Raw genomic sequence first — 24,681 nt, 5'->3', positions numbered from 1 at the left:
CTCTTTTAGTTCTTTTATACTGAGGTTTGGATTCACTTCTTAGTCTGAGATGGAAACTACTCCCAATGCTCTTCAACTCAAACTAGCCTCTGCTCTGCTTAGAAATTTCCTGAATCAATTTTTTCCCTTCCCTTGGATGCACTGCACTTTTTTCTCCTAAACCAATTCTATATCTTCACTGTCACATCCAGCTGTAGTTTACATTTTTTATCTGTAAATTATTTATATATTAACTCTACAACTTTACATTCTCAGCCTCCCAATATCCCTCAAGTTTTCTAAACTCATGTATTTATGCTGATCACATCAAATAGTTTAACTTTCCTTGGAAGAAAACCTTTGGAAATTTAAATTCTTTAAACACTCATTCAACCCAAATTTCATTTGATCATGACTAGGCACTGAGTTCTTTCAGGTAGAACTTCAAATTATATAAGCTACCTAATTGTTTTTTTCTTTACAAATATATGTAAATAAAAAGGTTTGATATTACATTACTATTTAATAACAGTCTTGTTGAAATGACTACACTATTCATTGTATGCACTAAATTAGTCTGATTGCCTACTTTTTTTGTAAATATAATTATGTAACATTTTTATAGGATGCATTACCCAGAAGGCACAAAACCAGTCCTAATAATTATTGGGTGTCCATGTTGAAATTTGTTTTCTTTAAACTCTCTATTCTTTTTTTTTTTAAATATTTATTTATTTTTAGAGAGGGGAAGGGAAAGAGAAAGAGAGGAAGAGAAACATCAATGTGTGGTTGCCTCTCACATGCCCCCTACTGGGGACCTGGCCTGCAACCCAAGCATGTACCCTGACTGGGAATCAAACCAGTGACCCTTTGGTTCACAGGCCCAACCTCAATCCACTGAGCCACACCAGCCAGGGCTGTTTTCTTTAAATTTTGTATTCTACATCATAATAACCAGTTTGTCAATGTTAGTGGAGAAATAGATTCACTGCCTAAAAATGCCCCATGCTCCACCTATTCATCCCCTCTTCCCCCTCGGCAAATACTGATTTTTAAAAAATATTTTATTTATTTTTAGACAGAGAGGAAGGGAGGGAGAAAGAGTAGGAGAAAAGCATGGATGTGTGGTTGCCTATCACGTGCCCCCTTCTGGGGGCCTGGCCTGCAACCCAGGCATGTGCCCTGATTGGGAATTGAACCGGTGACCCTTTGGTTCACAGGCCTGTGCTCAATCCACTGAGCCACACCAGCCAGGGCCAAATACTGACTGTTTTATTGTCTTCACAGTTTTGCCTTTTCTAGAATACCATATAGTTGGAGTTATGTAGCCTTTTCAGATTGTCCACTTTCACTTGATAATATTCATTTAAGATTCCTATACAGCTTTATTTATTTTTATAAATTAATAATATTCAATTGCTTGGATGTACCATAATTTTTTCATTCACCTACTGAGTTTTGGCAATTATGCATAAAGCTGCTATAAACATCAACATGCAGATTTTTATGTAGTCATAAGTTTTTTTATTTATTTGGTAACTACCAAAGGGCATAACTGCTGACTCATATGGCTTTCAAAATGGCTGTACCATTTTGCAGTCCTATCAGCAATAAATCAGGGTTCCTGTTGTTCCACATGCTCACCAGCATCTGGTGTCAACAGTATTTTGATTTATGGCCATTCAAGTAGATATGTAGGGGTATGTCATTGTGGGTTTAATTTGCATTTTCCTGGTGATACATAATATAAAACATCTTTTTGGGTGCTTCTTTCTAATCTTTGTATCATTTTTGGTGAAGTATCTGTTCAGATCTTTTGACCATTTTTTGAGTGGATTTTTAAATTTTCTTATTGTAACATTATACATTTTGGATAATATTCTTTTATTTAAATACATCTTTTGCAAACATTTCCTCCCAATGTTTGGCTTGTTTTCTTATTCTCTTGAAGGAATTTACTTTTAAATACATTTTAATGCCACCAGCACTGTTGGAATTAGCCTGTTAGCCTGCCCAGTCCACAGTGCCTGCGAGCCTCATTCACACCCCGTCCTACTTTCACCACCTTGGTCCAGCAAGAGCCGCCTTCCAGGAATGTGTTGTTGCAGGCTAGTAATCACTAATATTAACTTAAGTAACTCTTTTGCCTTCAGTCTATAGCATGCTAATGTTTCATTTTCCAACAATAAGCAGGTCATCACTGTCTTTAGATCCTGCCAGGGAAGATGGACATCACAGATTTTCCTCTTTATAGCTCTATTCTATGCAGGCATTTATGGTATCAGTCGGGTTTCAGTTTAAGAAACATAAGCCAGTTGAAAATTGTTTTTCTTTTAAGAAGGCAAACATATTTATTCCAGTTCAGGGTACTGGAGGACTTAAAACAATTGTGCTGCACGTCATTCCTTGTTATTATCAGCACTGGTAAGGGAAGACTGTGCGTTAACACCAGCAGCTCTACCCAAAGCTTGCCAATGGCTACTGTGAGGCTCCCCATGAATTCAGGCAGTCTTCTTCCTCCTGTGCAGTTAATGAGGCTTTTCTAATAGCAAAGGGCTCCTTAATTCTAAATTTGTTTTGTTCAGAGAATAGGAAAGAATGTGATATACTGATTGTTCCTCATAATTTAAGCCATAACTTAAATCCTATCTCAATATTTAACTATCTTCATTTTCTGCTATAAAATAGAAAAAAAGGAGGGGAGTGAGGAAAGGGGCAATAGAAATTACACTGTGCTGATATAGAGACTTTAAATCCTAGTCAAAGTTAAAACCTATTTTAAAGGTCAATTCATGATTCCAAGGAAATGACTATATTGAGTTCAATCAGCACATGTATCAGTTGAGTCTCAGCATTAGCCTCAATAACACAAGATAACAATTCTCAACAAAAGTATAGTCCACATTCGTATTTGTAGGTAGGCTATGTCAGCCACTGTTAGGAAAAAGTCAGAACAAAAATGGGTTCTCTCCATGTTCCTGTGACAAAGAAAGAAATCTGATTTGATAGAAAAAGTGGCCCTATCCCAAGGCAGTGTCTGCAGCTCACAGCCAAGTTTAGCAGTGGAATTGAGCCGAGAACTTGAGAGATAAGGGCACAGTCAGAGGATGGTCACTTGCATGTTAGATTTGCTTGTGCACCACCAGTTCTTTCTGGAGCCTGGCCAGCAACTTCCTCTGCTTCTCCTTCCCAGCTATGCAGCCTCCTGTACCTGCTGGACTCTGGGCTTCTCCCTCTACCATGTTCTTTTCCAGCTCTTGCCTCACCTTGGCTCTCTTCTCCACAGCCAGCTGAAAAGTTTCCTGAACATCTACAGATTTTTTTTTCTCTTTCTTGGGAACAAAGGACTCCTGGCAGATGATAGTGTTTGGAAGAGCCTTGAAGCAAGTTGCTTCTTTCTGCTGACTCAGTTCTTCTTTCAGGTGGTGCTTCCAAGTCTACCTTTACAGACTGACAAAGCCTCTTTGTCAGTCTTCATGCAGAAAGGCTTGGTCTGGGTCATATTCTTCACCTTCCTCTCTTAAAGGTTAATGGTGTCAAAAGGAGGCAAAAGAAATACCTTGAACTTGAGCACCTCACCTTTCCGCAATTCTTTTATTTTTGTCTCCTTTTGTAACTGACATTCTCCATCTTTAGAATCAAAAAAGAAAGAACATATTCCCACAGTTTTTATCTCTGGGTTATGGGGCTTAAAAGGCACCCCAGAATGTGGCACAGGTTCAACTCTTATCACTACTGCCTCCTCTTCCATATCATTAGTGGGCATTCAGATTCTGTTTTTTAATGCAAAGGGAGTGATTTTGGGAGAGTGATTGGAAGTATTTTCTTTTCAGGAACACCCACAATATCTTCCAAGATATTTGTTGGGCAAAATCTGGAATGAAATTCCAATTGCTCATCCTCTCATTTCTTCTTTAACTCATGCTCCTGGATTCTTTTCTTAATTTCCAGATCAAAGCCGGTGTGCTATGTGGGTGGCTTCACAGGTGGTTTCTTGGGCAACCTTCAAGCATTCCGGGGTCAACTTCCTGTGCTTTGAATTTATATTGTGGCAGTTTCTTGAGCTCCTCAGCCTCATGATCTGCTGCATTTTTGCAGGTCAACGGGCTTTATGCATTTTTTAGTTGGCAACACAGGAATCTGTAGGTATCTGGAAATCTTGTCCATAGCATATTTGGGGGTAACAGAGTAATGTCATCCTTGTTGCTTCTCAAGTGATATCTGTTAGCACTTCATTTATAGAACACTTCAAACAGCTATGCAAGAGACACATATGAAAAAGTTCTTTCATCAAATGTTCTTTTCTTTCCTTGGGACAGGTTGAAAGGCTTTATAATGGTGTGTCCCTTAGTGACTTAGGTAGGAGAGGGAGGATACTTGCATGACTCAAATATAAAGTTCACTTCCTTATACTACTCCTGGTTCTTAGAATGTTGTTTGATTCACTCCTCTGTGTGGAAGTGGAAGTTGACCGATTTGGTACCTGGCTCACCAATTTCTTCACAGGTTGCCCTGCAACTGCAAGAGCAAGTTTCTTGAGTTCTTCATTCTTTATCCAGATCTCCATCTCCCCCATGCTGTGTTTTCATGCTCTTCTCCAACTCTTGCTCCTCAGTACTTTTTAGAATCTTCTACCTTAAAGGTGATATACAAGGCATAGTATGTCCTTGGTTTTCTCTGGGGAAGACTCAATCTTGCCAGAAGAGTCTTGATAAGTACTATCATCTTCCTCTTCTTCTGGCTTCTTTTTATTGTTCAAAACTTGCATTCTTTTGGAGGGTGGAATTTCACTAACGATTACAGGAACAGAAATATCTCTTGGCTTTCATTTTCACATGGTAGTTTCTTTCTGTGCCAAGTCCTTCCAAGCAGAGGGTCTAATAGATCTTCTCTGCAGCTTGGATATAGTATTTCTTGAGGTGGTTCCCTGGACATCCAGAGAAGAACAAGTATTTGAGGGAATGCACTCTTTCACCAGTTTTTTTTCTGACTCTTTGTAATAAGTATGGTCAACTGGTCTTAAAGGTGTGACAATAGTTTGCTGAGAATTTGCCTTTTCCAAAGGTGTTTTTTCCTGAAAAATCTATGTTTTGGGTATCTTCCTCATCATTCAAAGATGATAGTCCATGGGAACACCATAGGAGTAAAAGGCTTTAACTTACGATATTGTGCTCACCCATTATCACACAATTATGTAAAGGCAGAATTAGATCTAGAACCGAGGCTCCTCACTTCAGCACAATATTCTTTCTTTATCATCCTCTCCTTTTGTCCTGTGGTTTTATTTGTCAGTCCAATCAAAGTTGCAATATACTTTCACCTCTCTTCTGAAATCCTGGAGTCTAGCAAGGATTTCTTATCAAAAACCTGGTCTCAGCTGTAAGGATTGAGTGCCCACAAGAAACACAGCAGGATTCACTTAGTACCATTGAAAATTTGACTTCACACTCTCCAGTTGAATGCATCAAGCAGACCACTTTAAAATATTCTAAGAAAGCAATTTAATACAAATAAAAAGGTACATTTATATGCCTGACTTGAGGAACAGGAATTAAGAAGCTTCCACTGAAATTATTAAATTCAAGGGTATGTTATTGTAACAATGATCCAGTTATTAAAGAATCAACTGTCATCAATATCCCAATCCCTAGAACCTGGTTTGCTTGTAGAAGCAGCAGCAGAAACAGGGTTTTAGCCTCATTATGTCTTTTAAATCTCATAGAAATGCATCTAATTGGTGGAATCTAGTTCTCTTCCTCAACTCTGGGTATAATTATATGGGAAATGTAGTTCTTAGATTTCTGGGCTCTGCAGCTCATAAAACACATATAGGGAGTGGGCTGGATGCTGACTATATCATGCCCATTGTTTAAAAATCTATAATTTTATTTTTGTGCTGGAATACTGTCTCACTGATAGTAGTAACTACATTATTGTCAGTTGTTATTATCACTATTCATAAAATATATCTTTCTAGGCCAAAATATGTATGCATTAACCATGAACTCATGAATTCCTTTGGCACATCTTTAAGCTTTTGTAAATTCCTAAAGGGTCATGGGGCTCTGGAAGTGATTGTCAGCAAGTGAACAGGTGAAACCCATATGTCCCCACTTTCTAGTGGCAGTGGGAGGCTCATGATGAGTTCCCAGACAAGGTGAGTAGGGGCAAGAAGTGAGGAGACAGATGTGTTGTCTACTCCTCACCAGCTCCGCTTCTAGGGAGCCCTTGGTTCTTCCATGTTTTATAATGTTGAGATAAAGAACACCTGAGTTTCCTTAGAGAGGGTTGTCAAAGAGAAGGGACTGAATATGCATGTGCCCTTAGATCTTCTTAACTTTTCATCTCCAGAGAGAATCAGAGCCTTAATCCTCTCATTTTGTGTGGAGCGGCTGGAGTGGGAATTGTGAAAGAGGAGTCCAATGCCTATTTTCAGATGTCATCTTAACTTTCCTGCCAAGGCTGTATTTTGACTTTAAATTGGAGTAGCAGGATTTAGGATTAAGCCAGTGTACTGCAGCATAGAGTATTTTAAGGCAGTCATATGAAACCTTGGTTTAAAGGTTAACAGTAATTCTTTTCACAAACTCTATCAGACCTGAATTAACTGTCATTTGTTGAAAATTAATTTCTTTAAGATGCAAATGTTCAGACTGGTGTGGTTCAGTGGGTTGAGTACTAGCCTGCAAACCAAAAGGTTGCTGGTTCAATTCCTAGTCAGAGCACACACTTTCTTATATGTCCCCCATTGGTGGTAGGTGAGAGGCAATCAGTTGATGTTTCTCTCACACATCGATGTTTCTCTCTCTTTTTTTCTCCCTCCCTTCCCCTTGCTCTATAAGCAAATAAATAAAGTCTTTATAAAAAAATTCAGAAAGAAGTCCTCCTCTTATCTTTAATTTTTAGTTCCTGTTTGAAAATATGACAGAAATGATGATGGTTTCTACAACATATCCAATGACCCTTCTAATATTTCCTCCTTTATAATTTTATTTCAGTTATACTAACCAAGATATTTCAAGAGTTAAATGAAGGGGATGTTAAATAAGTAGCTAGCACATATTAGTCAGAAATGAAAAGGGGACCATTCCCTTAGACTGAACAAGGCAGCAGTTCTTTTTGTTCATGTTTTCTCTCTTCCATCATGCCTACTGAATGTTACTTTGGCAGGAAAATATATGATAGAAATATGGATCTTATCTTTTGAAACTCATTAGAAAATGTTTCCCCTGATAAATTTCCCTCCACCAAACACTGTTTTGAAGTTATCAACCAAAGCAGACTGATTGCTTGATAAGCTCACTGGGAGCGAGACTCCGTCCTGCGTCCTGAGAATCCCCAGTGGCATTTTCTCTCTAACCTCCTTTCCCCAGAGACTCTGCACTCTGATTGTTAATCATTTTACAGAGGAAAAGAAGAAAAGGATTTCCTGAGAGTCAGTCCCACCTCTAGGTTAGAATGGCTGAGGATTATTCATCAGAGTGGTGGGAGATACAGAATTTATACTTAGCTCTGCTAACCTTGAAAGCTTTTACAATTTGCTACAACAAATGAAGAGGGACTAGGTCTAAATCTCTTAGAAAACTACATTGCTTAACCCACTTTGAATGGTGAAGCTGAGACAGGAGGAGGGTCTGAAAATGTATTTCAGATTCTCCTTATAAAAATGCCTGTTTGTGCCCTTGCTGGTGTGGCTCAGTAGATGGAGCACTGGCCTGCAAACCAAGGGTTGTGGGTTCGATTCCCAGTCAGGGCACATACCTGGGTTGCAGACTGACATTTTTTCACTATCGTGCATTTGTATGTCAGTACAGATGTACTTGGTGTTATTTAATACATAAAATTTACACGTGATCAGGAACAGACTGGCCAAAACAGTGCATTCCCAGTAAAATGCAGACATGAATGCCCTCCCTATAGCCAGGCTGTTTCTTGAATAAGCCACGTCATAAGAAACAACTAAAGTGGCATTGGCTCAAGGGATTTCTATACAATTTTAAATAAATCTTTTTAAAAAGTTATTTATCAAACATGAATTTAGTATATGAGGCTAACCAACAAAAATACATCCCCTCTGTCAAGTACCATCTCAGGCACCGAGAGGACATCATACCATACCACAGTGGTAATGTGAATGTGATTTGGAGTCCACAGACCTGGATTTAAGTCTTGCATTGATGGTTTTTTTATTTTTTGTCTTAATCTGTACTCAAGCTAATTTTGGAAGGAGAAATTTATTGAAAAGTCTACATACTTCTCTAGAGCTGTTCATTGATTTCTGTTTTGTTCAGTTAGACTGGCTTGTGCCACATGGTTAAAAACATTACTACTTGAGGTAATGTTACTTTGTTATCTCTTGTCTCCAACTTAAATCCTGGAAAAGCATTTGTCATAACTTGATTTTAAGTATCGATCTAACAGACAAAAGTTCATGTCTGGGAGTGAAAAGTGGTATAGTAAGGTAAGGATTGTACTTATCACAAAAGACCCCAAATAGCAAAAGCAATCTTGAAAAGAATAAAGCTGGAGGTATTATGATTACTGGTTTCACTATATCACAAAGCTATGGTAATTAAAACAGTATAGTGTTGGCATAAGAACAGAAGCATAGATCAGTGGAGCAGAGAACCAGGAAATAAATCCATGTACATACAATAGATTTATGAAAAAGGAGCCAAGAACATACAATGGGGAAAGGGCAGTTTCTTCAATAAATGGTGTTGGGAAAACTGGACAGCAATATGCAAAAGAATAAAATTGGACCACCATTTTCAACAAACACAAAAATTAACTTAAAAAGGATTAAAGACTTGAATGTAAAGAGCTGAAACCATAAACCTCCTAGAAAAGAAGATAGGTGGTAAGCTAGACATCAGCTCAGCAATGACGTGTGTGTATACACACACACACACACACACACACACACACACACACACACACACACACGAGGTCTGTGTGGGAAAAGTCCAGTCATTGTTAATATAACAACGATGGTTTACACAACATAGATGTAAGCTGGTAGCCAAGGAGAGTGGGCTGGAATGTGCACACCTGAAAAATGATGACCTCACTGTACTAGTCAGTGGGGGTGGTAGATGCCACTGAGTGAGCATGTGTACTGTGTGGCTGTTGCATTGAGTGAGCGAGTAGAGCAACAAATCTGAATCAAGTTTTGTGTTAAGCTTGAACATTCTTCCACAGAAACTATTCCGATGACTCAAAGTCCGAATCTGTGGACAACTGCTGATTGGCTGCTTCATCACAACCCACCCACTCATGAATTATGTTTCATGCAGAGTTGTTTGGTGAAACATCAAATCACTGAGGAAACTCAGCTACCCTACAGCCCAGATTTGGTGCCCTGTTATTTCTACTTATTCTCAAAACTAAAATCACCTTTGAAAGGAAGAGATATCAGACCATTGGTGAGTTTCAGAAAAATACAACAGGCATCTGATGGTGATTGGAACTGTGTGAGGTCCCAAGGTGCCTACTTTGAAGGAGACTAAGGTGTCATTGTCCTATGTACAATGTTTCTTGTATCTTGTATCTTCTTTAATAAATGTCTCTATTTTTCATAGTACGTGGCTGGGTAATTTCTGGGATGACCATATATTTATACATATACATATACATGTACATATACATACATACACACATATGATTTCATACCAAAAGCAAAAGCAAAAAAAAAGGCTAAAATAAACAAGTGTAATTACATTAAACTAAAAAACTTTTTCAGAGCAAAGAAAAATATCAAAAAAATTAAAAGGCTATCTATGGAATGATACACAATATGTGCAATTAAGATATCTGATAGGGAGTTAATATTAAAAATAAATAAATAACTAATACAACTCAATAGCAAAAAAAAAAACACTTTGATTTAATAATAGGCAAAGGTAGTTTGAATAGGTAGTTTTCCAAAGAGGAATACAGATGGCCCACAAATACATGAAAAGGTGTACAACATCACTAATCATCAGGGAAATGTGAACCAAAACTACAATGAGATATCATTTTATTTCACACCTATTAGAATGGTTATTATTTTAAAAATGTATTCATGAGGATGTAGAGAAAGATAAATATTTGTGCTGTTGGAAATGTAAATTGGTAAAGCCAGAATGAAAAACAATGGGGATGCTCCACAAATACTTTAAGAAAGAACTGTCTTATGCTCCAGAAATTCCACTTCTGAGTATTTATTTGAAGAAAATAAAAAAAAACTAACTTGAGAAGATATATGTACCTCCATGTTTTTGCAGCATTACTTACAATAATAACCCACATACAGAAGCAACCGAAGTATCCATCAACAGATGAATGAATATAATGGAATATGACTCAGTCATAAAAAAGAATGAAATCTTGCCATCTGCAATAACATGGATGGGCCTCAAGGATATTGTGTTGAGTGAAATAAAACAGACAGAGAAAGACAATTGCAGTACGATTTCAGTGTATATGCAATCTAACGAAAAAACAATAACAGCTAAGTTCACAGATACAGAGAACAGACTGGTGCTTGCCAGAGGTAGGGAGTGGGAAGCAGGTGATATGGGTGAATGTGGTCAAAAGGTACAAACTTCTAATTATAAAATAAATAAGACCTTGAGATGTGATGCACAGCCTTGTGACTATAGTTAAAAAAATACTGTATTGTATATTTAAAAGTTGCTAGGAGACTAAATATTTAAAAAGTTCTCATCAAAATAAATTGTAACTATATAGTTAAAATATGCATTTTTAATTTGCATCTCTTGATTACAGTGACTTCAGTATTAGAAAAATAGTCCCATGGATTCATGCCTAAACCCATTTCAGTTAGCTGCATTTCTTGCAAGTGAGAAAATTCCAAATTCAAACTGACTTAAGCAAAAAAAGTATTTACTGCCTGACATAACAGAAGTCCAGCCATCGCCAGGGTGTAGTCTCAGCAGTATAAAGTGTTTAACATATATCATCAGTACCCAGTTTCTTCCTCTCCACCTCTTGGCTACACTTCTTTTTCTGACCTCTTCTTTCTTGGATAATATCTTCTGTCCTGATGCCAAAATAGCTGCATAAGCTTCATCTTTTCAGGGAAAAGTCCCTGGAAATAGTGAGCTTCTTTTCTAGTAGCCCCCATGAAAATTTAAATGTTCCTTCCGATTAGATTCACTGAAGTCACATTCCAACATGTGAAATAAACAGTATGGTTGAGATAATGTGGAAGTTTAAATTGAAGTGGGCTCGAATCAGGTGCTCAGTGATGATGCAAAGGTCTGAAGCCCCCTACAAATAAACATGGAAAGTTTTTTGATGCATTGATCTTCACCTAAAAACGGGTTATTTCTAGAAAATAGTAAAATGGAAGCTAGAAAAGCCAATAACAAGTATCTATAAACAATACCTAATGGATAAGAAGTAACAGACAGAAGGTGAAGTAGTCTAATAGAACACTTTCTCAGCAATAAAAATTGCTACTTTGGTGCCAAGTGTCAAGGTGGGTCATAACAGGTAGAACAGAGTATATTCTTTACACATCTCAGAATTCCATTGAGCTTCAGTATATTGAGGAATACAGAAATACAGATGTTGGCTAAATGAGAATGTGTGGCTTGAGAAGGGTCAGATAATGAAGTATTCTAGAAGCATTTATAGTAGAAGGGTATCCACAAAGAGCTTCATAGAGAGTAATAAAGGAGAAAATGAGAGTACGATTTAAAAACTTGAGTCATCTCTGATACTCCCAGAAATTAGTGAGTTCAATCAGGTAGTGATAAAAGCCAGGGAAAATTGATCATTACCTTCGAGTTTCTCAGGTTGTATCCATAGGCAAGTGAAACCACAGGAAACTTTTGTTAAAACTATCAAAAATTCACAAATAGTTCATACATTAGGGATAGAGGAAAATCAAAAAGGAAGCAAGGAAAAAGCAGGAGGGACATTAAACTCAGTTCAGGGAGTTGTACATTGCAATGTACAGTGATGATGAGTGAGAAAAAATGAACTGGACCTGAAGACTTCTCTTGTGGAATCTATAATCTTGGAACAAATGTAGGACAATGACTTAAATAACTAAAATATAATATAAAAAGCAATGAGAGGACCTTGTATTTTTTTGAGAATTAAATGAAACAATAAAAGTATGTGCAGCACTTAGCATATTACCTGGCACACAAATAAAACCCAATAAATGTGGTGATTATTCTTTTTTTTAAAATGTAGTAAAAGCCAAAATCAAGTAACATTAAAAAATACTTTGCAGTTTTGTAGATGAGGAACACCTGGAAAAAAAACAACATTTCTGGCATGAGCAAATATCAGAAGCAGAAGTACATGGCAAAAATTTAGGACATTTGTATCAGTAAGTTGATCAATTTAACCAGGGTGGAGAAATGGATGAAAGAAGTTTATAGAAATGAGAAGTGGCAAATTAATCATTGAAAGCAGACTCTCAGAATGTAGGGAAGTGTGCTGTGATGAGTCACACCTGTTCTTGGCAGGGGAAATTAGAAGTAGTGACAGGTGTGCAAAGAATGCACCATCCCAAACAGGGGGCACAACACACTGGAGGCAGATAAGCCTGACGACTAATGGGGTATAGTTAGAAGACAGAGGGCTTTAAATGTGTGCTCACAAACTCGCTCTCTTCCCATCAGTAACAGAAAGCTAGCGGAGATTTTTGTGTAAGGAGGTGATATTATATATTTATTTTAGAAGCATAACTCAAACAGCTTGTGAATGATAGAGGCACGAATTTATTTAGGAAGTGATTTCTGCAGTCCTGCTGAGGCAGTGATAAGGCTTCAAATAGGATTATGCCAAGAGGAATGAAAGGAGAATGGATAAGAAAAATGATTCCAAAATGCAATGAATCAACTATACCGCAAGTAGAGAGTAAGAGAGAAAATTTAACACAAAAGACACTGTGATTTATAATTTGAGTTTTGAGGAAGAGGTACTAAAAATCTTAAGAAGAAAGAAAATTTTGGAGAGTAGAAAGAAGAAATATTGGTTCTGGACTTTTGAGTTAAAACATCCTGTAGAACATCTAGTTAGAGTTTGTCAGCAGATATTTAGACATCTAGTTTTCAGTTCTACAGAAATGTGGTATTTAGAGATAAAGACTTATGAGTTACCCAATTACCAGTATTAGTTAAAATGAGGAGTTGGTTCTATTTGTCTTTAGCTAAATAAAGCATCCAAAATTATTGCATTGGTGGTCATAAGAATGAAGCAGTATTGCAACAACCCTGTTAACAGATATTTTCTCTGGTGGCTCTTCTTGAATAAATAAGTGCAGGCTACAAAAAATATATTTATTTTAAGGAATTTTCAAGCAGTTGAAAATTAGAACAATTTATATCTGAAACATGCACCAGAAAGCAATCCTTTGACTTTTGGGAAGGGAAAACATAAAAGTGATGTAACAAAGTAAGTTGTTATTGAGAAGCTTTGTAGGGAAGAGAAAGCTTCAGCTTTAAGTCTTTAAGGCAAAGGTGAATTTCAATTATGAATTTAATTTCTTGGTGAATAAATATTATATTCCAGAGAACTGTGGCTGGAGTCAATTAGACAAGTCCAATGGACACTGAGCTACTTTATAAATGTGTTTGCAATGGATCCTCCTGGAAGTCTGGTTGCTTTTCTGCTAAAGTCTACATTTGCAATTACAGCATTGATTCACATAAAATGCTAAAATTGTTTATCAATTTTGATTTTTTTACCAGGATGATGTAATTGTAAATGACTTATTCTTCCATTGCTCAAAAATAATAAAACTGAACAATGTGTATGACACTTTGCTTTCAGGCTTTGAAATGGGCAGTTTGAGACTTTCTAAGATAATAAAAATAAAAGAGATGAGCTCACATTCCCTTAAGTTTTCTATGAAAGGGCAATTCCTCAAAGTACACAAAGAAAGGTAGCCGCAAACAATGAGTGGAGGTCTTCATGGCAGGAAAAAGGCACAGATCAGAAGTCAGAGCTAAAGAATCCACTGGGCTTGGTGGGATAGAAACCAAAGAGGAGCAGCCTTACTAGTTCACACATGGATTACTTGTAGGTTCTTAGCTGAGGACCAGACTAAATATACCAAGGGCAAGACTCTGCAATGCCTAGCATAGAGCGCCTGAAGAGGATCTGAGAGCTGAAGAGGATACCGGAAAACTTACAGGATGAAGTGACATCAGATTTCCGCCCCAGCCATTATTGAGACCTTACTGATCACCTTGGGCATTTAGCTGAAAAGCCTGGAAAAAGTATGCCTTAAAAGGGAGAATCATGCCCTGAAATAGGAGCTACAACCTAAAACTAAGAGGAACTGAAACAGTCTTAACTTCTAATAGAGTAAAACCAAAACTGAAAAAATCAAAAGCATCTTCTAGTAATTTAATTGCCTATAAGAGCAAAATTTAAAGGTATTTTTAAAAGGCAACATATCTTGACTCTCTTCAAAAAATTAGCCAAAATGTTTAATCTACAATACAAATTACTAGCCATGCAAAGAAGCAGGGAAAATTGACCAGTTATTAGAGAAATTAGTTGTCAATAAAGAAAGACTCTGAGATGATTCAGGTATTAGAATTAGTGGAGGAGTTTGTTTTTGTTTTTTTTTTAAAGAAACTGTTATAAATATGTTCCAGGACTTTAAAAAATGGACATAGTGAATGAAGGGATAAGAAAAGAAACCTGTAAATAAACTAACTAAAATAATTTTAATAAAAGAGAATCAGTTAGAAAACACACATTCTCTGATTTCAAGGCTTACCATGAACCTATACTAATAAAGACAGTGTGGTATTGGCAAAACAATAGATATAGACTTTTGACAAAAGACTGGTTTTCTTAATATATAAAGAAGTTTTATAACTCAGTACAGGAAGGCAAACAACCTAATTAAAAACAAGCAAAGGATTTAAAAACACATTTAACAAATAATATTTTCCAAATGATGTCTAAGCACACAAAAAGTTGCACAATATCTTTGTCATCATGGATATGCCAAATAAAACCACAATGAAGTATTATTTCATACCTTCCAGAATGATCAAAATAAAAAAAATAATATAAAATGTTGCCAAGGATGTGAAAACCTGGGACTCTCTTGCATTGCTAGTGGGGATGTAAATCACCACTACCCATTTGGGAAGTCCTATGGAAGTTTCTTATAAAGTTAAACACAAGCCTACCCTGCCACCTACCAATTCTAATCATAAGTATTTACAAAGGGAAGTGAAAGTATGTGCACACAAAAAAAGATAACAGAAGAATATTTATAGAGGCTTTAAAATAATCCCAAAATGTAAAGACTGAAGAACTAATGTTCACCAACAGAGAGTGAGAAGTCAGGTTGTGGTATACTCATACAATACTACTCAGAAATAGAATACAATAACAATACAAGTAATAACATGGATATAGTTTAAATAGCTTAAAAACAAACCTATTGAGAAAAAGGACAAGGATACTAATAACTCCACTTAGCTTATGTTCAAAAGCAAGGAAAACTAATCTGTGGCCATAGAAATGAGAATAGCGGCTGTTGCCTAGTGAGGACTGACTAGAAGAGAACAGAAAGGAACTTACTTGGATGGGATTGCTCCATATTTCAACTGGGCTGTTGGATACATGGGTGCATACATTTGTTAGAAGTCAATGAATTGCACATTGAAGATCTGTATTTGTCATTGCACATAAAGTTTACATACCCATATAACAAAGAATGTGTGTTTAAACTCTGCTAAGTGTAAAGCACTGTAACAGGCAGTGTAGGGAACTCAAAGCAACATAAGAATTTCATAAGGATATGATAAGCATATCATAAGGATATGATACTATTTGTTAAAACATAGTTTTACATAGTTTTACACAGTTAGACATTTATAAACTAGAGCGACCACTTATTTTTAAGTAGATAACATAACTAAACTATTTTATAGATATATAATATATATTTATTTTCAGTAATGTGTGTGATATTGTGTATATATACACACATACATACATACTTCAGAACTATTCTGTATGTTTTACTTATATTTTAACCACATTCTTGTTTTTTTTTATGTTTAAGCGCTTTGCCTTTTAAAATGCATTCTTACTTCATAATCTTTTCTGTGCCTGAATTTTCCAGGTGTTCAGAAACTCTTTTCAACTTTCTAAAGATAGCATGTTTTCCTCTTTTGCTCTTCACTCTAGGGAGAAAACTGATCAGCTCCATCTTAACCAGAGAGCAGGCAAGAATTGTCTTTTTAGCATTCCCAATTAGATTGCTGAATACCAAGCATCCCTGCTGTGCTCCTTCTGAGGTCCTTGTTTCTTCCCCTCTCTTCTTGGCAAAACAAAAAGAGACAAGAATTATGCAGCAGCATGAAGTCTCTGGTCTGAATGAAAACTCTGTGATTGTCTTTTTTCAACCACCACTTTCTCTGGCAGACAGCTTCTAAATTGCCTTAAGCTTCCCTCCCAGTAGATACGCTGGATGCTAACTAATTAATTTGAACTGAATTGGCCCTGAGCAACTCTGATTCACAGAATTAAATCTCAGTGCTCTGCAGATTTGAAAGGATGGTGCCTTCCAAGAGTGCATCACTTTACAACCTGAAAAAGGTTTATGAGCAGATATAAAATAATTTCTATAAGCAGTACATTAAGCTTAGCTATTTGTAGAACATATTGCAAAGAAAAGAATAGAAAGCATTCACTGATGAGAAATTTTAGATTTTAAACTAAGTCACTTTAATAAATTTTTAATTATCTATTATATGTAGTCACAATGAAAAGTACATTTGACCACAGTACATGCATCTTGTTTAAAAATCTATAGTATTTAATGATTACTTATTTTTATGTAGGTGATCTTAAAAATTGAAAGTAATGGGGGGATATGAGGACAACTGTAACTGAATAAAAAAAATTAAGTAATGAAAAGTGGGAAATAAAATTAGATTCTAAAAGAAGAAAAACTGAATTATTTCAGAAGTTGTTAAAATGTTAGGAGTGATTGAATGTTATCAAAGAGCAAAATGGTAGTTGATTAGGAATCTTTGCATTAATAACAATTCTGTAATGCTTAATGAAAAAGGAAGTTATGGAAATTACTCACCCATCATTATCTTCGCTCTCACTGAAAATGATTTTTAGAAAAAGAAGTGCCTGTAATGGCGCACATTACTGGAACTAAAATGTCTCTTGTGTTAAGTGTTGAGTACATATATTGTTACTTGCAAATGTATCTTTCTTCGACTTTACATATGTCATCACTTAATGCATTTGACCATGGTAGGATGCCCCACAGAGGTGGTTTTGTTTACATGTCTGCAAGTGACTTCGCTGACACCAGGTGCTATAGATTGAATGTTTGTGTCCCCCAAAATTCATATGTAAAATCCTAATGCCCTATGTGATGGTATTTGGAGGTGGGGCCTTTGTGTAATGAAGAGGTCATGAAAGTGAAGCCCGTATGAATGGCATCAGTGCCTTTATGAAAGAGACCCCAGGAAAACTCCTTTGTCCCTTCTGCCATGTGAGGGCACAGCAAAAAGTGGTCATCTGTGAATAAAGAAATGTACTCTCACCAGACACCAAATCTACTGGTACCTTGATCTTGGACTACCTGGCCTCCGTAGCTGTGAGCAATAAATTATATTGTTGGTAAGACACCCAGTCTACGGTATTCTGCTGTGGCAGCCCAAAGGGAGGAAGACAGCAGGCCATGCATAAGGTATCTGCAGTGTGGATGTTCTCAATTCTGGTTATTCATCAGAATTAAGTATGAAGAGTTTTAGGCATACAAAAGCCTTATCAAGACTTTCTGAATCATAATCTTCAGAGAAGGGGACTTTACACCAGCATTTTATTTAGAGCAGCACACGTGAGTTTCATGTGTAGCCCAGTTTTGTAACTACTGGTATTGATCAATTCTCCTACTCAAGAACGCAAGTGAAAACTAAAACCAACAAAATTTTCTCCCCATGTGTTAAATTATATTGGGACAAGGCATGCTTTCTTCTCCCGATGTTAAAGAATGCAGGGATTAAGCAAACACAATTTAGCTACTTGCTCCAGTGAATAGTTGCTTTTGGAAGATAAGCATGTGAAGCAACTAAAAATGCTTACTTATGAAGTGCAACAGTTAATCATCAAAAACTGACTTCAAAACCCTTGTCTCACTGTGCCTGTAAGTCCAAAGCTATTAACTGATAAAATCTGCTAAATTCCAAGTAGTTCTTGCCTTGTAAAGTGACCTTTAAATTTCCTAGCCCAGTCGCCAGTACATTATAAATGTTCAATTTGATCCCACTCTTCTGAGAAACTTCTAAGACATTCTCAAGGTAGTTTTTTCCCTGATGGCATTATATCTAATGAACTTAGCTTTGCTTGATCAACAGATAGTTTTAGTGGGTTGAAAGTCACAGTTAACTTTTTTTTGATATTTAAATTAAGTGATGTTTTTAAAAATAATCACTAAATTTAATAAAAATAAAATAGAGTTTGGTTGAAAAGCATAAATCACTTAGGTACAGACCGATGACATGACTTAATTGAGCATTTTTGCAAATGTTCTCTTGTTTTTCTCCATCTACAGATGATTTTGTTCTTGGATAAGCTCTAGCAATGCTATAAGCTTTGATATTCCAGAACATTCTAGATTCATACCTCTGCTAGAATCAGCTGTCAAAAAATTCTAAGATGCATTGTCTCCTGAAAACCTTCAACTGTTTCAGCATCATACTGCTCCCAGTAATCCAAAGTCGCTGCTTGTTCTCCTTCTTAGGGGTCATTCTGTTGCTGTTACCATGCATTAATATATGTGCTAAGCCAATTTGTAAAATAATACCTATAGCAATTAGGCAGTTATGACATTTGCTTCAGCTTCATCTTTGTCTCCTCCTAGAAATAACCTGTTTCTACTTATTTTACACAGAAATAGCTTAACATTACTCTATACAAATTTTAACCTATGCCTGAATTAAGATACAAATTTTAAAAATTCCAAAAAATATATATTTGAGTCCATAAAATGAATTTCCAAGAGAAAAAACTATAAAAGATAAGAAACCATTAAAAAAAGAGGGGAATGATCTAAGAGGAGAAAACACCAAGGTAAAGACCTAACAGGCAAATAGGAATATTTGTGACTGACAAGCCTGGACTTTAAAGGGCACGTACAAAAGATAACCAGGAGTGAATGTGATAGAGTGAAATGATGTGAGAGTCTAGAAAGAAAAGCTAAAATCCAGAATAAGCTTCATGTTGTCCCCCCAAATAAAAATAAAATTAGTTTAAAACTAAATTTAGGCAAAAATGCCTCTTAAATTACATGTATAGTATGAAGGAAAAAAGAAACTTACCTCGAAAAACTGGACAGAAGAGTTACATCTATTCCTGGGTGTGTGCGGGTAAATGTGAAAATCTTCAAAAATCTTTTTATTTATCCTCAAAGTCCCATATTTAAGATAAAAGATAAACTTTAAACATAATATTCACTACATACATTTATGATCTACTATTTGAGGCCCTAGGACATGTCTTGTTTGAGGTGAGAAAGCCAGGAGGCTACATAGAAAAAAACCACAGCAGTTGAGCTCAAGCTGGTTATTCACTAGTGGAACCAAAGTCAATCTACAAGTTCTGATGCAACTGTGATACAGGACATAGTCTAGGCTAGAACTGTCATATTTTTGGTAAAATGAGCCTTAGACTCTCCATTATAATTTATTTCTGGTTTTACTTTATGGTTGTGTTGAAATCAGTAATAAAGACAGCATAGAGCCCTGGCTGGCATAGCTCAGTGGATTGAGCGCAGGCTGTGAACCAAAGTGTCACAGGTTCGATTCCCAGTCAGGGTACATGCCTGGGTTGCAGGCCATGACCCGCAGCAACCACACATTGATGCTTCTCTCTCTCTTTCTCCCTCCCTTCCCTCTCTAAAAATAAATAAATAAAAAATCTTAAAAAAAAAGACAGCATAGATGTACACTGAGTTTGGACACCCAAATCTCAACACCAAATAAAACATTTGCTAATATTTTACACTGTGTGTATGTAGATACAGATGTCAGACACATTAAAATATTGGTATGAAACAGTATATACTTTATACCTTTTTAAAAGTATATTAAATGCCCTTTATATATTAGTGCTCATCAAAAACATTTGTCAGCAATTTTTTTCATTTTTGCATAGAAAATTAGATCATGATTTCACTGCCAAACTGATGTTAAAATTTTAATGTTTTACCCCAAAATGTTCTTATAGCTATAAGATTTATATATACTACTAATTTCCTTCATATAAACCCCTAGAACTACAAATTCTAGGTGTAAAGCTATGCACATTTTTAATGCTTTTCTCTCAACACTTACGCTATAAAAGCCTCATTGGTAGAAATGTATTAATGTAAGAAATTGTATATGTGGGAAAAAAGACAAGTGGCAATAATTTTACTTCTTCACAATACAATATTTTAATGTATTAGGTGTATCAAGTTGACAACAGATATGTTATAAGGTCAGAAGTTCTGGATTAAATTCCCGCAATGTCACCTACTACTGCAGTCTTTCAAGTAACACATTCATCCCTATCAACCTATTTCATCATTTTCAAAGTTGGATTAATAATACCTGTCATAGCAGCCTTGCATGCTTGTTTTAAGGATCAATATGGAACAAAGAACACAGAACACTCAGAAAAATAAAAGAGGTTTTTACTAAGGTCAATGCTAAATTGAAGTCACAGCCAGAATTCAGAGGGCATCTACTTTATACAGAGCAGCCCGTGTGTGGCTGAGGGGGTCAGAGATCTGAACAATGTTCTTGACCAACCACACACTTCAACACATTTGTCATTTTGTGAAACAGCTACTATTTAAAGTAATGGAGAACGTAGATTTTTCTTTTATTGCTATGTCACAAATGTAACTCTTTAATTTAAATAACAACAACCATCTATCTTTCACAAGTTCTGAGGGGTTAGGCATTCAGACCAGGCACAGGAAGCAAAAGCATTCGGATGGTCTGGAAGCTACGTTGGAACACTTGAAGCCCAGAGGCTGGCACCTTCACATGCATACCTGGCAGTTGGTGTTGATTGTGAGTAGAAGGTATGGTTGGACTGTCACTTCCAACATCTATATGTAACATTTTGTAAGTGCCCTGATTTTTCTTACAACTGCTGAATGGTTAACATAGTGGTTAGATTCTGACAGTGAGAACCAGGAAGAAACCACCTTGCCTTTATGACCTAGCAACCAGTTGTGGGAGTCACATGGCATCATCTCCACCACATTCTATTGGTCGAGACTATCTCAAAGGCCCATTGTGTTCAAGAAGAGGAAACCACCTCTTGATAGAGGTGCAGTCAATGTCACATTGTAAGACACCACATGGAATGCAATATATCTTGTGAGGTCATCTTTGACAAATACAATGAGATACAGAGCTGGAATATACAGTGCCCTAGAACTGTTCTCTGCTCCTCCATAAAGCTGTGAAATCCACACTCTTCTTCCCAGAAGATTTCTTGTAGAATTACCAGGGGTGGTGAGGTGGAGTAGAAGACTCAAGAAACCTGAGTAATTAAAAAAGCTGAGCATTATAAAAAGGTATCTTGAAAATTATTAGTATCAACTAAGGTTTAAACCAGATTGGACTAATTATTATTATCATTTTGCTACTTAATGTATGGGTCTTGAAAGAAAAAATCATTTAGTAATGCATAAAATTAAAAATACTGCATTTTCTCAACATCTTAATTCTAATGTAAGTTAAAATGTTACCCTGCTTTTATTGAATTAGGTTTAAAAAAATTACTTTTGGTTTAGAAATATTCTTCAATGTTATAAAATATTCCTTGCTTATATGTAATATAGCAAGTTGCTTGATTGAAATGGAATATTAAGATTATTGAAGTTGGAAAATTCTCATTTTGGGATTCAAGGCAGATGCCTCTGAACTAGGAAAATGGTTATAATTTGATAGGCCTCTATAAACATGCATATGTTAAACAGGTATCATAATAATTCTTGGAGGAGTTCTAAACCTATGATTTTGATGCCCCAGATGTGGTAGATTATGGGGAAATTTACTGCCAGGTATTATGATTGTCTTACATGATTCGTGCATGCCAGAGTAAAGAAAATGAGGGTTCTCAATATCAGTATATCTAGTGAGAAAAGGAGGCGAGCTCAGACATACAAAGGTAAATAGCTCCTTGTCCCTCAGATCAACAGATACATGAAGATTGTTTTTGTCCAATGAGATGGCCATGGGGATCCATGATGCAGGCTCTCCTTCATTCATTTTTCTTTGTTCTTGTTCAACATTTTTGGTTCTCCTTTTTTGTTTACTAGATTTTGTCTTTCATTCCCTGTACTCCAATCCTTATTTTGGATATAATACTTATAATTTTCAGAAGTTTTTCCAATTGCTCCACTTTTACACCATTTTTCTCATCAATGCAATATTTTCTTTTACCTCTCAAAGACATTGGTTATAGTTACTTTGTCCTACATTTTCTCCAAGTATTTTTTTGTAGCTATTTTTGATGTTGGGGAATTTCCTCAATTACCTGGTTATATGGTGTTGGTTGTACTGAAGAGTGAAACACCAAAGTTAATCAGTAGCTCAGTGTCAGTAGCTGAGGTTCATGATCTGAAAGGCTCCCTGGAGGGTGACTGGATGGCCAGCTAGTTTTTCTAGAGCTTCCCGTGTAAATATCGATAAATCTTGCCACCTTTGATTAATTTTCCAGAGAACTATCCTCTAGTACCATCACGGGAAGCTTTAAAACTAGTTTAAGAAAGATATAGTGGGAGTTCTCATCATTCCATATGCAGCCTTTATCTAATCTCTCGAGGTATAACTTTGCTCTTTGGCCTCCTGAGTGCTTGCCTCTATATATCTAGACTTACAGGGTGGGGGGAATTCAAGAGGGACAGTTATCTATGTTTGTTTAGGCTGGAAGCCTGAAGGTACAGCAATTCCCTTATAGCCAGTTCCTTACACATTCTCACATTCTACATTGCGTGTTAGCTCTAATTCCTGAAGTTTTCCAAGGTCCCATGGAGTGAACTGCCTTGCAATGCCAAACCACCCCAGCAACTGCTGAAACATTAGTAAGTCATGTATTTCTCCCCACCTGCCTTATATCATTAAACATTGGGATAAGAGGGTTATAGAACTCTTAGTTTCAATTAAATTCAGAATTCATTTTTCTGTTCTTTGACATTTTTGGACAATTTTTTAAAGGAGAAGGGGAAAGGTATGTTGATTCTACTGTCTTGAAATTATAAGTCTGGTGTATCTATAAGGCACATTTTTATAAAATGTGTGTGTGAGTTTATACACACATACACCCATATATACATATGTACATATGTACATATATACACATATACACAGAGTATATGCATACATATATAAGTATATATACACATATATATATTGCTAGAACATCTAGATTTTAAAAAATAAAAATAAAATATCTAGAATCCTATCACTCTGATAATCACTCAAAGTATATATTCTCAATTGACATATTTGTTCTCATTCTGTCTCACTGCCCTAAAGTTAATTGTTAAACCACGCAGGGCCTCAAGATGTTATCTAGCCAAATAAAGAGGTTACACCAAATAAATTGAAAGGTAAAATACACCTTCCAGAACCAGTTTGCCATTTAATGGAATGAAGCTTCCTGTTAGTATTAAGTATACCTCTATATTTATTGATTTTCTGGTAGGTATTTTTCTGGCAGGTATTTACAAACATTAGGAAGCACTGCATACAGACTTGCACTCCAAAAATCGATACTTGTTGTCTATACAAAAAATAACTAAAGTGAAAAACAAAAACTCCCATACAGTGGAGAAAATAAAAATGGTTAGTCATTAAAATTACCGGTAATTTCACTTACCACAGCTCAGGAACTATAAATGTGAAGCTTTCTCAGTAAAATCATGATTCACAACATTAAAAAATCCCTTCACAAACCAAAGGCCAAGTCTTACTTATCTCTATCTCTCATTGTGCCTAGATAACCATTTTGCACATATTTGGCTCTTAAGAAAAGGATATTAAATACCTGAAAAAATACCTCTGTCTATATTTTTTTTACAAGCGGGTTTTTTTTCCCTTTGCTGAGATCAATGTATACTTAGACGAACACCTGAGAAAAGCTAACTTATTGTGCAGATGACATTTGCAAGTCAAAGTAACATGCAGCTTGCTAACCTTCACTCTACATAAGGGTGCTTCTCTTTTATGCAAAAAATAATTTGTAAAACAAGTTCCAAATATGACTAGCTTTTTTCTTTTTCATCAGGTTTTAGATGGTTTGTAACTTTTTTAAACTTCTTCAGGTCTTCAAAATCCATCTCTACAGACTATTTCTGAAGAAAATCCAAGCACAAACAAGTGATAATTCAGAAGTAGAAAATATAAGATATATTTTTCACAATCAATGTTATCATATGAAATTTCTTAGTTATATTGTATAGCAATGAAATATATTAATCCTACTATAGTATGAATGTAGGGGCCCAGAATTACTTCTAATAAGGAATTTAAGTTTTTTATTGAATTTATTGAGGTGATGTTGGTTATTAAACCATACAGGTTTCAAGTGCACAACTTAATAAAACATTATCTGAACATTGCATCCAAAAAACAGTCTCCTTCCATCCCCATTCATTCCCCCTTTGGCCCTTTCTGT

General features: G+C 36.0%; 1 pseudogene; it reads right to left on the bottom strand.

Annotated features, from left to right (window-relative positions):
* Positions 1-3,035: 3,035 nt before the first annotated feature.
* Positions 3,036-24,681, bottom strand: part of LOC123821468 — a 43,938-nt pseudogene continuing 22,292 nt past the window's right edge.

Source organism: Phyllostomus hastatus, unplaced genomic scaffold (genome assembly GCF_019186645.2).
Source record: "Phyllostomus hastatus isolate PE091 unplaced genomic scaffold, TTU_PhHast_1.1 phas_contig_40, whole genome shotgun sequence".
Lineage (NCBI taxonomy): Eukaryota > Metazoa > Chordata > Mammalia > Chiroptera > Phyllostomidae > Phyllostomus > Phyllostomus hastatus.
This window is presented reverse-complemented; position numbering and strand designations above follow the sequence as displayed.